This window comes from Cherax quadricarinatus, chromosome 99, assembly GCF_038502225.1.
Source record: "Cherax quadricarinatus isolate ZL_2023a chromosome 99, ASM3850222v1, whole genome shotgun sequence".
NCBI lineage: Eukaryota > Metazoa > Arthropoda > Malacostraca > Decapoda > Parastacidae > Cherax > Cherax quadricarinatus.
In genome coordinates, this window is record NC_091390.1 from 8779818 (window position 1) to 8795953 (window position 16136).

Sequence of the window (16136 nt, forward strand, 5' to 3'; positions counted from 1 at the left end):
TTTCCAGGTGTATATAATCATGTATCTCTCCCTCCTGCGTTCCAGGGAATACAGGTTTAGGAACCTCAAGCGCTCCCAATAATTGAGGTGTTTTATCTCCGTTATGCGCGCCGTGAAAGTTCTCTGTACATTTTCTAGGTCGGCAATTTCACCTGCCTTGAAAGGTGCTGTTAGTGTGCAGCAATATTCCAGCCTAGATAGAACAAGTGACCTGAAGAGTGTCATCATGGGCTTGGCCTCCCTAGTTTTGAAGGTTCTCATTATCCATCCTGTCATTTTTCTAGCAGATGCGATTGATACAATGTTATGGTCCTTGAAGGTGAGATCCTCCGACATGATCACTCCCAGGTCTTTGACGTTGGTGTTTCGCTCTATTTTGTGGCCAGAATTTGTTTTGTACTCTGATGAAGATTTAATTTCCTCATGTTTACCATATCTGAGTAATTGAAATTTCTCATCGTTGAACTTCATATTGTTTTCTGCAGCCCACTGAAAGATTTGGTTGATGTCCGCCTGGAGCTTTGCAGTGTCTGCAATGGAAGACACTGTCATGCAGATTCGGGTGTCATCTGCAAAGGAAGACACGGTGCTGTGGCTGACATCCTTGTCTATGTCGGATATGAGGATGAGGAACAAGATGGGAGCGAATACTGTGCCTTGTGGAACAGAGCTTTTCACCGTAGCTGCCTCGGACTTTACTCTGTTGACGACTACTCTCTGTGTTCTGTTAGTGAGGAAATTATAGATCCATCGACCGACTTTTCCTGTTATTCCTTTAGCACGCATTTTGTGCGCTATTACGCCATGGTCACACTTGTCGAAGGCTTTTGCAAAGTCTGTATATATTACATCTGCATTCTTTTTGTCTTCTAGTGCATTTAGGACCTTGTTGTAGTGATCCAATAGTTGAGACAGACAGGAGCGACCTGTTCTAAACCCATGTTGCCCTGGGTTGTGTAACTGATGGGTTTCTAGATGGGTGGTGATCTTGCTTCTTAGGACCCTTTCAAAGATTTTTATGATATGGGATGTTAGTGCTATTGGTCTGTAGTTCTTTGCTGTTGCTTTACTGCCCCCTTTGTGGAGTGGGGCTATGTCTGTTGTTTTTAGTAACTGTGGGACGACCCCCGTGTCCATGCTCCCTCTCCATAGGATGGAAAAGGCTCGTGATAGGGGCTTCTTGCAGTTCTTGATGAACACAGAGTTCCATGAATCTGGCCCTGGGGCAGAGTGCATGGGCATGTCATTTATCGCCTGTTCGAAGTCATTTGGCGTCAGGATAACATCGGATAGGCTTGTGTTAATCAAATTTTGTGGCTCTCTCATAAAAAATTCATTTTGATCTTCGACTCTCAGTCTGGTTAGCGGCTTGCTAAAAGCTGAGTCATATTGGGACTTGAGTAGCTCACTCATTTCCTTGCTGTCATCTGTGTAGGACCCATCTTGTTTAAGTAGGGGCCCAATACTGGACGTTGTTCTCGATTTTGATTTGGCATAGGAGAAGAAATACTTTGGGTTTCTTTCGATTTCATTTATGGCTTTTAGTTCTTCCCGCGATTCTTGACTCCTAAAGGATTCTTTTAGCTTAAGTTCGATGCTTGCTATTTCTCTGACCAGTGTCTCCCTACGCATTTCAGATATATTGACCTCTTTTAGCCGCTCTGTTATTCTTTTCCGTCACCTGTAAAGGGAGCGCCTGTCTCTTTCTATTTTACATCTGCTCCTCCTTTTTCTTAGAGGAATAAGCCTTGTGCATACATCGAGTGCCACCGAGTTAATCTGTTCTAGGCATAAGTTGGGGTCTGTGTTGCTTAGTATATCTTCCCAGCTTATATCGGTTAGGACTTGGTTTACTTGGTCCCACTTTATGTTTTTGTTATTGAAGTTGAATTTGGTGAATGCTCCCTCGTGACTAATCTCATTATGTCGGTCTGGGGCTCCGCGCATACATGACTGAACCTCAATTATGTTGTGATCTGAGTATATTGTTTTTGATATGGTGACATTTCTTATCAGATCATCATTGTTAGTGAAGATGAGGTCTAGTGTATTCTCCAGTCTAGTAGGCTCTATTATTTGCTGGTTTAAATTGAATTTTGTGCAGAGATTTAAAAGCTCGCGTGAGTGTGAGTTTTCATCAGAGCTGCCTCCTGGTGTTATTACTGCAACAATATTATTTGCTATATTCCTCCATTTTAGGTGCCTTAAGTTGAAATCCCCCAGGAGCAAGATGTTGGGTGTAGGAGCTGGAAGGTTTTCCAGACAGTGGTCAATTTTTAACAGCTGTTCCTAGTTCAAAGAATGTTTTGAGTTATTTTAGCAGTCAAATAACTCTCCCGGACAGGCCCCCATGTTACGTTGGTTGTCCCTTATTACTTTGATAGTAAGGTTCTCACTACATGTTCTAGTGTGGGGTAGCTTTTACTTAATGGCCTTATCTGTCTAGGGGTAATACTTACATTATGGCTGATCATCCTGAGTGTCTCATATCCTCTCACCAGCCCTCCTCACAGGTTATGTAAACTACTACTATAAAAATATAACTGTATTCTCAATAGATATGTACAGAATATACAATTACAGCCTCACACTTTAAAAACAAAGATCTACACACTCCATAGCTGTTCTCCCACATGGTGTACCTTATTAACTTTTGTCCTTCTCTCTTGACATAACTCTGGGCTAACCAGTGTTTTGACACACTTTAGTCACCCTGGGTATGGTGGCCACAACTTAAATTATAAAAACTCACCCCTGGAGCACACATGAAGCCCCAAAAGATAGGAGAAGGACCCAGAGATCCTGCCAGGTTGAAGGTCAGCCACAGAGAGAGAGAGTCAGTGAGAGGGAGAGAGAGAGAGAGCCTGGCTAAGCTCCCCCCACCAAAACAAAAGACTGTTGCCAAGCACAATTCTCCAGTTACCACAATTCTACCACACCTTAATTTTACTTTTACAAAAAGAAATACAACTTTATAAACTACTTATTTAAATTGTGTGTCTATGTGTCTATAGTATAACCTATTATATTGAGAAAAATAGGCTTGACCCAGCTGCCTCTCAGTCATAAGGTTGATCAGTCCTTCTGACATTTAGAGCAAAGTCCCCATCATGACTCAAGAAATCGTAATGACACGATTGCAAATAAACCATACCCCCGGCCGGGATTGAACCGCGGGTTCAATCCCGGCTGGGGGTATGGTTTAAAGTCCCCATCAATTCAATATAATTAGGTATTCCAGAGTAACTGTTTCTTATAAATACATGTTGGGTCCTATAGCCCCATAACACCCCCACCTCCAGACGAAGTCTCACAAAAGCTAGCCGTGTCCCTCAGGATACGGCTAGTAAAAAGTATATTGCTTAAGTCTGAAGGCGGTAAACAAGACTACTAGAAATGCTACATATTTCCCAGCACCATAACTACTCTTCACTTTACTGTTATTTACAACAGATTGCAGAATTTTTTAGAAAAGCATTTTAACCATACCCATATACTCAAGGGTGTAACTATTTACAATTTCAGTGACTTTTAAACAATACACATTACAATGCAAAAATTGCACACAATGCCCACTGTGAAAGCCCGCACCAACAGGCCTGTGCCTCTGCTACGGTAATCCAGCAAGCAACTGGTACTCCAGGGTGGCATCTTCCTGATCAGGAGATGAGAGTAGAGCCAAACCCAGAGCAGTCAGGTGTACACCAGGCAGGAAACTTCACAAAACATGTCAAGGTGTCTCTCACTTGGTGGCCGAACCAAACAGTGAGACTTCCAGTCAACACTCACGATCCTTAACATGGTCAGGCACTCAAGCCCATCTTCCGAGGTCCCACTCCACACAGATCCTCCAAACTTACGAAGAGGAGGCTGACATAGAACATGGAGGGGTCCAAGGGACCACAAAGGCAAATCGTCGGGCCGTTTTGTATATAGAGCACACCAAGACACAACATCACATACCTTCCTGAACGTCTCATGTTACCGAAGGTTGTCAACTACTGCCTCAACTCACATTTACGTACACCCTGACCCTCGTCACACTTTTGGCTCTGACTCGACTCCTTCACAGTCAGATGGCTGGTAAAGAGTACTCAGGCTCGCCGAGAGTTCACCACTGCAAAAACAACAAGGTCAGCACATGACAAACACTATGTACAAAGTACGCACCATGCATCTACATGAAACATCTAGAGAGAGCATCAGCAACCACATTCTCTGAGCCTTTTATATATTTGACTTCCAAATTAAAAGGCTGTAGGAACAAAGCCCATTTTAAGAGTCTGATTTTAGTCACTATACACAGGAACAGGATGAAGAGATCCTGAGACATGTACAAATGCTGAATAGCCAGCCCCAAAAATGAAAATTTTCTTTCCTGTGGTAAAATGTTGACATTTAAATTTAGAAGGTTGCTCATTGATAGTAACAGTTCTGCAACCTCTCGCAGTACAACAACAAACACCAAAGACATCTCTTTGCACCCAGGTTGGATACATCAAGTTTACACAAATACCATCACGTTCCATCTCACACATAAATTTTAAGCACACAATGAACACAATTTGCATTACACACATTAAAATGGTACTGGAACACAGGCCATGGAAATCACATCTTCCTGCCCTATGTTTTAGTTTATTTAAAATGTTTGCATCTCTTAGTGCATAAGTATCAATCTTTCTAATCCTGTAAACCTTAGTTGTTAAATGTACTTTGTGGTAGTCAGTGTTTATATAAAGCCCAGGGTGCCATCTAATTTGGGAACCATGAAGCATGGGAATGCCCACTGACTCTCACTAAGCACTACAAACTGGTGTTGGAAGAATTTCACTTCTTCCTCCATCTCCAATTTTTCATACAGATTTTTCCCACACAAAAATTGTTGAATTGGCTCAGCTTCCTTAACAATTTCTTCATGGAGTTTCAACTTTTCCCCATTACTGACATCCCAAACTTTTATAAAGTTCCAAGGTGGCTGAGCCAACTCTCCAACATTTTTCTCATTAAAACCAAGCATGCATTTTGCAAAATCTTTTACACACATGTTATTTCTTAAATACACTTTTGGTATTTCATACAGATTATTGTTTTGCAGCCCTTTACATTCCATTAAAACATTGGTCTCTCTGAATTTTTGACATAACTTCAAACCCTTTAACCGGTTACTGTGTACACTATACTCATTCTTTTCTTGCTTGGGGGTGTGGGTTTTATATCTAACCCCTGGGAACTTCCCCCACAACATGTTCAGCTCACAGCAACTTGCCATACAGATTTTTACATGAATTGGCTCCAGTATCAGCACTTCCTCTCCAGCCTCCAGAGTATCATGGTCCACATTATGGTCCCACATCATCATCCTGGTCTGGTTGATGGGCACGTTCACTGGTACCATCCACCTCATACGAGCCAAACAGTATCTGAAACTGAGAAAAGCTCCGAGGGGGGAGCATCACCATCCTCCCCAAGCCAATAGCTCAGAGATTCCAGAGTGCTTCCCCACTCAGCAAATACAAAGAAAGAGATCCTCTTATCCCAGTTGTCAGTATTGTCTATACCATAGGCTTGCATCATTGTCTTGAGGGTTTGATGTAATTTCTCTATTTCCCCTTGAGATGGAGAGTGATACACAGTCGAACACTGACGCTCTACTTTTAGTCCCTTCAAAACATTTCTAAAAGACTTTGAGGTAAAGTTAGGCCCTTGGTCTTTTTGCACTGCTTGAGGAAACCAAACATGAAAAAAGAACTTCATCAAAACCCTTAAGACTACATGAGCTGTTATCTTATGCAGAGGGACTGCTTCCAGGTACCTGGTAGTGGAGCAAATATTTGTGAGTAAATAATCATTTCCCAGTTTGGTCCTTGGGAATGGACCAAGTACATCTACTACCAGCTTGCTGAAGGGTTCACCTGGTGCTGAAATAGAATGAAGGGGAACAGGTTTAATACTTCGACTAGGTTTCCCTATAAACTGAGAGACATGATAGGTCTCAATATACTCTCTGACAGTCTCCCACAGCTGAGACCAGAAGAAATGCCTGGAAACCTTGGACATCACCATCTGGGGACAAAACCCTTGTTCTCCTTCCATCGATACTGCAAATAGAGGTGAATTCTTTGTAAGAGTTTCCTCCCTGAAATGAAAACACTTATTTAACTGTAACATCTTTTCCTCAGCAACAGCGACATTTTCCTGCACAGAAATTAATTGCACCCTAGTAGGTGCAGCCTCTCTCACGCTATTTAACTGATCCATTCTCCAATCATGCTCAGCTCTGGCTGGATCATCCTTTTCTTCAGTTGACTGCAGTTCAACATCAGAAAGCAGAGTTACCAAACTTAAGCCCTCACCATCCTCATGAGAAATATCATGAAGACTGTTGGTAGCATGATCATGAGCCATACTTCTCATGGTGGAACCATCAGGGAGAAGGTCTGGCAGGGTTTTCCTAGCCATTTCCTCCCAACATTTGGGACTTGGTTTCCCCCAAACTAGTTGTTCCTCACTGTCTAACAGGCCCATAACATTATTCCCTAATAAGAGGTCGACCCCTTCGAAGGGAATTTTATCTGAGACGCCTACAGGGAGATAGCCAACTTGGTATGCAGATTCTACCCATAATTTGTGTACAGGTGTCCTTATGGTTGAACCCGTAATACCCTTCAACAATATATCTACCCCAGTATAGGTATCCTTAGACACTGGCAGCACTCCAGCACGTAGCAAAGAGTAGGTGCTACATCCATCTCTCAAGGACAGTATGTTCTCAACTCTGCCTACATCCTTTTGCAAACCAACTGCGGACCTACTAGAAAATATACACATCCTGGGGTCTAGATCCAAAGGTTCCTCCTCACCTTGCCTTGAAGACCTAATGCAGGCAACTGGATGTATCTCTGCAGTTAGAGTCCTCTTGGGTGGTTCCTCCCTTTCCTGATCTCGCCGCCTTGACCAGCAAAACTTTTGAGTGTGTCCAGTTTTGTTACAGTAGTAACAGGCATAACTCTTAAAGGTATTTTTACCATTTGGTGTAGGACTGGTACTGTTTACTCGAGGACCTGAAACATTATCTGATTGTCTAGGTAAACTTTGAACTCCAGCTGACTTACCTTTTCCTTCTATTTTATAGGGCACCTCAGCCTTCATTTGTTCCTGAAAATTCTTGTCCCACTTACCTTTATGACCATAAGACTTGGAATAAGGTTTAGAATGAGTGGGGAAATTTTCAGAAGCAGCATGACTGTTTTTACTTACCAATTCCCTGCGAGCCAAAAATCGGTTACCTAGATCCAGTGCTTCTGAAAGATTATCTGGGTTTTTGTCCTCCAAATATTCTCTGAGGTCAACAGGGATTGTATTGTACAATTCCTCATGAACCATCAGATCTACTAATTTGTTATAGTCTTTATTAACTCCTTTAGAACAAACCCATTTCTTAAAAAGGAACAGTTTCTCATTCCCAAACTCAGTTAAGGTCTGCCCATCCTGAAATTTTTTATTTCTGAACTTTTGTCTATATTTCTCAGGTATCATTTGGTATGCAAGCAATACTTCCTCTTTAATCTTATCATAATCAGAAAAATCTTGCCCCTCCAGAGTCTCTACTCTCTGGAATCCTTTACCCACAAGTTGTGTGCGAACTAGGGTAGCCCACTTCTGTTTGGGCCATCCTTGCTCCAAAGCAGTCTTCTCAAAAAAAGAAAAATATCTATCTGGGTCACTCTCTGTAAACTTAGGGACAAAATTTGCAGCTTTAGTTATGTTAAAGTACTGCTCAGGCTCTTGTTCAGAACCTCCTAATCTTTGACGTTCTTCCTCCTTAGCTTTCATTAATTTCATTTCAGCCTCTAGTACAGCTAATTTCAGTCTCATTCTCTCCATTTCCATATCACCTGGAGTAGGTGATCCCTCATGTTCACTGTTAACAGGCATGTTTACTGATGAATTATTACCTTCTTCCCTGAAGCCTAAAAAATCTGAAGACTCATCTTCTGACATAGTTTTATCTTTAAACACTTGCTTCCCTCTTACAGTATCAGTGGACAAAGTTTTCCCACAGGCACATAAAATAACACAAATTGAATGTAAACTATGCACATAGCACTTACCATAACCACAACAAAAATGTGTTACTCAACCTTTCTCCCACCTTAGGAGAAAAACAACCTGTAAACTAATATATGAAAACAACACTTCCACTGACCCACCTTGGTAAATCTTCTACCAGAAACATGCAACTGTTATTACCCCATACCAGCACATATAGTTCAAAGAATGTTTTGAGTTATTTTAGCAGTCAAATAACTCTCCCGGACAGGCCCCCATGTTACGTTGGTTGTCCCTTATTACTTTGATAGTAAGGTTCTCACTACATGTTCTAGTGTGGGGTAGCTTTTACTTAATGGCCTTATCTGTCTAGGGGTAATACTTACATTATGGCTGATCATCCTGAGTGTCTCATATCCTCTCACCAGCCCTCCTCACAGGTTATGTAAACTACTACTATAAAAATATAACTGTATTCTCAATAGATATGTACAGAATATACAATTACAGCCTCACACTTTAAAAACAAAGATCTACACACTCCATAGCTGTTCTCCCACATGGTGTACCTTATTAACTTTTGTCCTTCTCTCTTGACATAACTCTGGGCTAACCAGTGTTTTGACACACTTTAGTCACCCTGGGTATGGTGGCCACAACTTAAATTATAAAAACTCACCCCTGGAGCACACATGATGCCCCAAAAGATAGGAGAAGGACCCAGAGATCCTGCCAGGTTGAAGGTCAGCCACAGAGAGAGAGAGTCAGTGAGAGAGAGAGAGAGCCTGGCTAAGCTCCCCCCACCAAAACAAAAGACTGTTGCCAAGCACAATTCTCCAGTTACCACAATTCTACCACACCTTAATTTTACTTTTACAAAAAGAAATACAACTTTATAAACTACTTATTTAAATTGTGTGTCTATGTGTCTATAGTATAACCTATTATATTGAGAAAAATAGGCTTGACCCAGCTGCCTCTCAGTCATAAGGTTGATCAGTCCTTCTGACATTTAGAGCAAAGTCCCCATCAATTCAATATAATTAGGTATTCCAGAGTAACTGTTACTTATAAATACATGTTGGGTCCTATAGTCCCATAACAGCATAGTGTCTCTATTAGGAAGTATGACTCTATTTGATGACGTAGAAGAGAAAGCAACTATGGCAGAACTGTCTGAGCCTAGTGCAAAACCGTTCATGCTCACACCTTCCCGCCAGACTAACACAATAGTACAGAGTGTAGCTGGTAGTATGACTCAGCCTCATACTAGTACTGTGTATGCTACACCTGTATCTACTTATCCTAGACCAGATCTAAACTCTCTAGGGATGGCTGGACAAGGTGTCCGACCTAAGGACCATCCAGACTCATTTGTTAGATTCTGTACTCCTCTGTTACCTACTGGTCCTATCTCTGAGGAACAATTTGAGAGGACGGAATGCCTCATTATGTAGCAGACTGCACAAATAGAGGCACAGAGGAAATTGAACAAAGAAGATTTCCAGAGGGAAAATGTTCGTCTCGAAAGACAACAGACTGATAGATCTGACAAAGTTGATAAATTTGTTAGTACAACACAGGACACATTTAAAGTGCCGAAAGCTGCCTCAATGGTTCCTAAGTTTTTTGAGAGTGACTTAGACACCTATTTTGATGTGTTTGAGAACCAGGCACGTGCTATGAACTGGCCAAGTAAGCACTGAGCTACCTTGTTGCACATAGCTTTGACAGGAAGAGCTCAAACTTGTACTGCTGCTTTACCATTTGCCAAGTACATTAGTTATGACACAGTCAAGCAAACTATTCTAGAGACATATAACTTGTTACCTGTAACTTATCAACGTGCATTTCGTATCCTACAGTGATGATAAGATCAAACTTGTATAGAGTTTGCTCGTGAGAAAAAAGTTGCATTTGAGAGGTGGTGCAGAGCTGCTAAGTGCAATAATTATGACTGTCTGGTTCATCTGTTACTTCACAAAGAGTTTAACAACTGTATGTCTGCTGACATACAAGAATATCTGATCGATCATACTGCCTCGGATGTTCTGGAAACTGCAGCATTCCAGACAACTATGAAATTTCTCACAAACTTGTACATACTAAAACACAGAGAAACAAGGTAACTAAAAATTGTCCTAGAATTTGGCAACCTAAATCAGCTGAGCAGTGCCGGCCTGATGTACCTGCTAATGTACCTTCTTGTACCTTTACCAGAAAAACTCTCACTCCTGAATCTGTCTCTGTTGTAAGACAGAAGTCTGATATCGAGAAGAAGAAAGTTAAATGTACCTATTGTAACAGAAAAGGACATGCTAGAGAGTATTGCTATAAGTTGGAAAGAGATGCGAGAAGCGATTGTGCGGCTGGCGCTCCCACACAAGTCGTATCCTCTTCCATGCAACAAATGCACCAAAATCCTAGTAATACCTCTGATCCCGCTGTTTTAGATAATATTACTTAGGATAGATGACTAGCGTCAGAAATTGTATCTGACGAAAAGATTCGTTCAGTGATGAGTCCTTACTTATTGAGAGGTAAAGTAGGACTTGACAAATCACATCTAACTGAGATAATTACTTACAGAGACACTGGTAGTTATATCTTGTTATTAAGAGAAGATGTACTGCCCATAACTGATGATACCTATTGCAAGATAGATGTATTGTTAGAAACCTATGGAGGGGCTGTTACAAAAGTACATTTATACAAAGTTTACATTGAAACAAGCTATTATACTGGTTATATTTCAGTGGGTATATCCAGTGGTGTATTTCCCATCAGGTCAGTGGACTTGTTGATAGGGAACAATATCCTTCATGCTGGTATATGTAAGGAACCACTTGTGATTGATAATACCACTGATGATAATTATGCCATTGAAGCTTGTAGAGAGAAACCTATTTTATTTCCTCTCAGCACAATTACTAGAGCTATGTCAAAGATAAAACAACCATCCTTGTCTCCTGTTGAGTTAGTGGATGATAATGATTTTGGCTTGAATATGTTGTTTAGTGATGCTCTGTGCCCAGGATCATTAACACTAACTCCCCCCTGTCATCTACCTAGTCTGGACACAACTGATATTAAATTTCTAACTCATGATGATTTAATCAAGGATCAGTTTGTTGTTCAGTCACTGGAAAGACAGAGATATAGCAGTTAGTGAGAGTGAAGCAAAGGATCTCGATAATTGTTACTATTATAGTAACGGTGTACTGATGGAGAAAAATACATGTAAGTTGTCAGCTGATAGTGTTTCCACCACAGTCAAGCATCTGGTAGTGTTACCAGTTACATTTCGTGAACAAGCCATTGATTTTGCTCACAATAGTCCCATTGGAGGACATTTGGGCATCGAGAAGACACTCGGTAAACTGGCAAAACATTTTACTTGGCAAAAATGAAGGAAACAGTAGCTGATCATGTGCGACGTTGCCATGTCTATCAAGTGACAGGCAAGCCAGCTCACACACCTCCACCTACACCTCTCACTGAGCTTACTAGTAGCAAACTTCAGTTCATCTGGATTAGGGATTGTTAAGACTTGTTTAAAAGGTTGAAGCGTCTGCTGTCCCCTGCGCCTGTGTTGAGGAGTCCTAATTTCAATCTTCCCTTCTTTTTACATATAGATGTGAGTGGTTATACAGTGGGTGCTCTGCTGCTCTAAAAACCAACATCCACTGACATTCTCCATCCTATATCTTACTATTCATCTAAGCTCAAACGACACCAGAAAAATTATGCCACTATTTAGAAAGAGGCTCTAGCTCTTGTGGTGTCCTTGGAACATTTTGATATGTATTTGGGCACTTCCCCATTTAAAGTTAATGTTTTTTCAGACCACAATCCACTCACCTACATAAATACAATGAAGAGTAAAAATGCTAGGATCATAAGGTGGGCTCTCATAATCCAGCCTTACTCTATTAGTGTACAACATATCAGTGGTCATTGTAATGTAATTGCTGATGCTCTGTCACGTCCTTAATTATTATTGTTGCATTTAAATTAATGTAATTTTATGCCCAAATACCTTATGTTACTTGCTATGTCAAATTCAGTAAAGTAACATAATCTATCCAGCCCATGTTAACTATGTATACTCATGTCTAATTATTCTATTTATATATTCACAGTAGTGGTGATACATGTTGGTGTGTGAGGAGACAGTTGGAGACAGAAGCTGAGTGTTGAGTGTGTAGAGTGTTGTGTTGGCGATGTTAGTTACTTAGTGGCAGAACACAGTCCTGCCTCCGACCCCCCCTCCCCTCCTCACTACACACCTCAAGTTTTCTCATACACAGATGTCCATACTGACTCGCATTCCACTACCACTACAGTGGACCCCCGGTTAACGAACTTTTTTCATTCCACTAGTATGTTCAGGTGCCAGTACTGACCGAATTTTTTCCCATAAGGAATATTGTGAAGTAGATTAGTCCATTTCAGACCCCCAAACATACACGCACTTACATAAATACACTTACATAATTGATCGCATTTGGAGGTGATCGTTAAGCGGGGGTCCACTGTACTTAAGAGTGGAATGCCATCTCCTGTCTATCGCACAAGACTGCTGTTCATATTCAGTCTCCACTACTATGATCGAGCCTCAACGTGTCATGCTTGTCTACGCTATCCTCTCCCCACACTGATGTACATAACCACGAGTATGCAGAGATAGGATATGATGTGTACTGCCCTAGTATGAGCAGCATAACTTGGTGAAATAGACACTGTAAAATGTAAAAAGTGTTGGCACAAGAGTGACTCTGATTTATTTTTATATTAAATTGTGTTATTAAAGTGGCATGAGTAATTATAAGAGTAATCATGTGAAAAATATTAACGCAATTCCTAGTGCAAACGTTTTTGTGCTGGGGGGGTATTGCGACCCCTGAATGGGTTACAGAGTATATAATGTATATTACCTGTTCATATAATTTTATATTGCTTATATTTGCGATATTAGCTAAATTGTAAATATATTGCTTTATATTATTATTTGACTTAGTTATATTATTAGGTTGGATGTAACATTTATATATTATTCAGTGCTCATAGTTCGAGTGTTAAGTAGCTGACAGCATTGTCTAACTACTGTGTTTTCTCTCCGCTTGTTACACTGCCGGCTTCTCGGTGTTGCTGGGCAGCAGCAGTCCACGGAGAGTAACGTGATCGAGGGGGGTCACACCTTGCCTGGAGTAGTTTGCCTGGGCTGCGCTTGATTGTTTGATGTTCTTTTAGCAAGAGGTCTCTCTACTTCTCTCCCCTGTGGGCCCTTGTTGGAAGATCATCTCTGTCGCTTTCTTGTTGTTGGTTCTGTGTAACTCTGTTCACAGAACATAGTCTAGACTTAGTGATTTTCGACATTGTACTGAGGTTGTGTGTCACATAGACACTCCAAGAAACTCAGGTCCTGAGCTGCAGCTTCTGACCTAAATTGTTCTGGAATCTGTGTACTGTCACAGTCGGGGATTTTCTAATGCTGAACTTAGATTCAGTAGTATGGGAGTTTTGTGACTTGTGGAGGATCTGCAGATGGTCCCTACTTAGTGTTGTTATATTATCTCCTTGTTCCTGATTCTGTGTTGCTGTTGCCTGTTATATTGCTGTTCGGCTTATCAGTCATTTTATTGTTCAAGCAAGCTGTTCTGATTGCCAGGTTGGTCAAGAAGTTAGTTTATGTGAGGACTTTTAGTCAGTCACTGGTTAAGTCTAGTCGAGTCTTGAGACATAGCGAACTACTTAGAGCACTTACACACATACACACAAACTTACTTGTATATATATACAACTAAGTTTGTGTGTATGTATTATGTTATTAAATGCTAACAATGTACCAGACGGTACTTAAAAGCCATGAAGATGTGATATGCGCCTTCAGCACAATACTACTGTACATGAGAGAAGTGTAGGAACTTGTGTCCTATATTATATTCAATTGATTAATTTAATTTAATTTGATAATATACGCCTAGACAATTTTGTTGTTAATAAACTTATTAAATTTTAATTCCTTTAGTTAGTCGCCTACCAGTTGTAATCCTGAAGCGCTATTGAATCTTACTGAATTCTAATGGATAATTAGACCAGGATACTGACTACTTGTTACAAAGACCCAGTAACAGGCTGGATGCTAGAAGGGCAGTCCTTTCTAGTATTCACTGGAGATCTCTATGCTTATTAGATATCGAGTTATTTGTAACACTGGCCCACCTGCCTCACTCTATGTTGCTACCTTCTTCATTTCTCTAACTTTTTTCATAGTTTCTAATCACTTCTTCCTGACAGTATGTGAATACAGTCTCTTTGTGCGAAGCATTGTGTAAGAAATTTGTACAATATAAGACAAAATTACACATGCCAAGGGTCTGCTGCAGACAGAGCGGCACACCTCTTTCTTTTGACCCTTGGTTGGCACTGAGACAGCTGTAGTCTAGCAGTACCTACACCCACCCAGAGGGTTACTAATTTGTATTTTGAAGCATTTGCCACAAAAATATGAAAAAAAAAATTATGAAAATGTCTAAATATGAAAACATATTATTATTATATTTACTATTATATTGTATTATTATTATTATTTCTATTATTATTATTATTATTATTATTATTATTATTATTATTATTATTAAGTGCATATGTATTATTATTATTATTATTATTATTATTATTAACCTAATACCTAATAATAATAATATGTAATAATATGTTCCCTTGAGGCATGAAAACAGTTCACCCCATGACAGTGACAAGATAAGGGGAGATAACATCTGATAAGAGCTGACCTTTGATGAGCGTAAACGAGGGTGGAGGGAGGGGGGCAGCTGTCCATCTGTCAAGAGCCAGGAGGAAGAGGAGGAGGAGGAGGAGGAGGAGGAGGAGAAGGAGAAGAAGGAGAAGAAGGAGAAGAAGGAGGAGAAGGAGAAGGAGAAGGAGGAGGAGGAGGAGGAGAAGATGACGACGAACAAACATTTGTCTGTCTATTTGTCTGTCTGCCAAACTCCCTGTCTATCCGTCTAGCTCTGTCTCAGAGAGAGCCACAAGACTGTGTCATCATCACGTTTACTCACATCTTCAAGCAGAGTATAGCACCTTGTCTGGATTTTTTGGGTTATCCTAGGTAATTTACACTATGTATAGTTGTATTTATGTGTACCTGTGAGACAGAGATAGACAGAGAGAGAGAAAGAGAGACAGATTGAAAGAGATAGAATGAGGGAGAAAGATAATTAGATAGAATGGAGGGGGAAGCAGCATCCGACCCCATTGTTTTGACAGGCGGTAGGGGGAGTGACTAATGAGACAATATGTCACTTTGACAGCTGCTGACTCCTGACTCAAAACAATTATAAGCCACACACTCACACACAAGACAAGCTTGCTGAAGGGTGATAATAGCAGTTTTATGAAAGTATCTAGTGACTATATATGTGTATATATATTATAGAAACCAGAAGCAAGAAGGGAAGGCAGGAATGAAGGAAGGACTAGATGAAAGGAAGGAAAAAAGTAATGAAGGACAGATGAAGGAATGTAGGAAGAGAGGTGGAATGCCCTCCAGGCAGCTTCCAGGTAGGAAAGGAATGAAGGAAATTAGGAAGGAATGATGACACACGACCATTTACCTAGGATAACTACATAACACAACTGCCTGCTAATACTTCGAAGAAAACTGCTCAGACGAGGTGTTTTGTCTTTGCACATAAAAAAAAATTCAACAAAAATGCACACACACTGATTTTATGTGTGAGAGTGTAAAACACCACTGTGTATGACACCATGTTTTATGTGTGAGGAGTGTAAAACACCACTGTGTATGACACCATGTTTTATGTGTAAGAGTGTAAAACACCACTGTGTATGACACCATGTTTTATGTGTAAGAGTGTAAAACACCACTGTGTATGACACCAAGTTTCACAGAGTTCCACAAGCTGCAGAACTTCTAGGAGTATGTTCAGTGACTGTATATTGGTATATATATTATAGAACAATAGTAATAAAAATTTTTTTGTATTGTTTGTTTTTGTAAACAAGTTTTGTAAACAATATATTGATAATTATGTTTGTGT

The 16136-nt window shown here is 40.4% G+C and overlaps 1 protein-coding gene across 12 annotated transcripts in view; it reads left to right on the top strand.

Moving 5' to 3' along the window:
• The window catches only part of LOC128704766 (zinc finger protein 84-like), a 516148-nt gene that overhangs the window by 34217 nt on the left and 465795 nt on the right, over window positions 1-16136 (top strand). The window contains exon 3 of one of the 12 annotated variants that reach the window (XR_011390968.1): window positions 12195-14074. The exons of the other annotated variants lie outside the window; for them this stretch is intronic. The gene's annotated coding sequence lies outside the window, so the exon portion shown is untranslated. Of the gene's footprint in view, window positions 1-12194; window positions 14075-16136 lie in introns of those variants that run through there. 12 annotated transcript variants of the gene reach the window in all.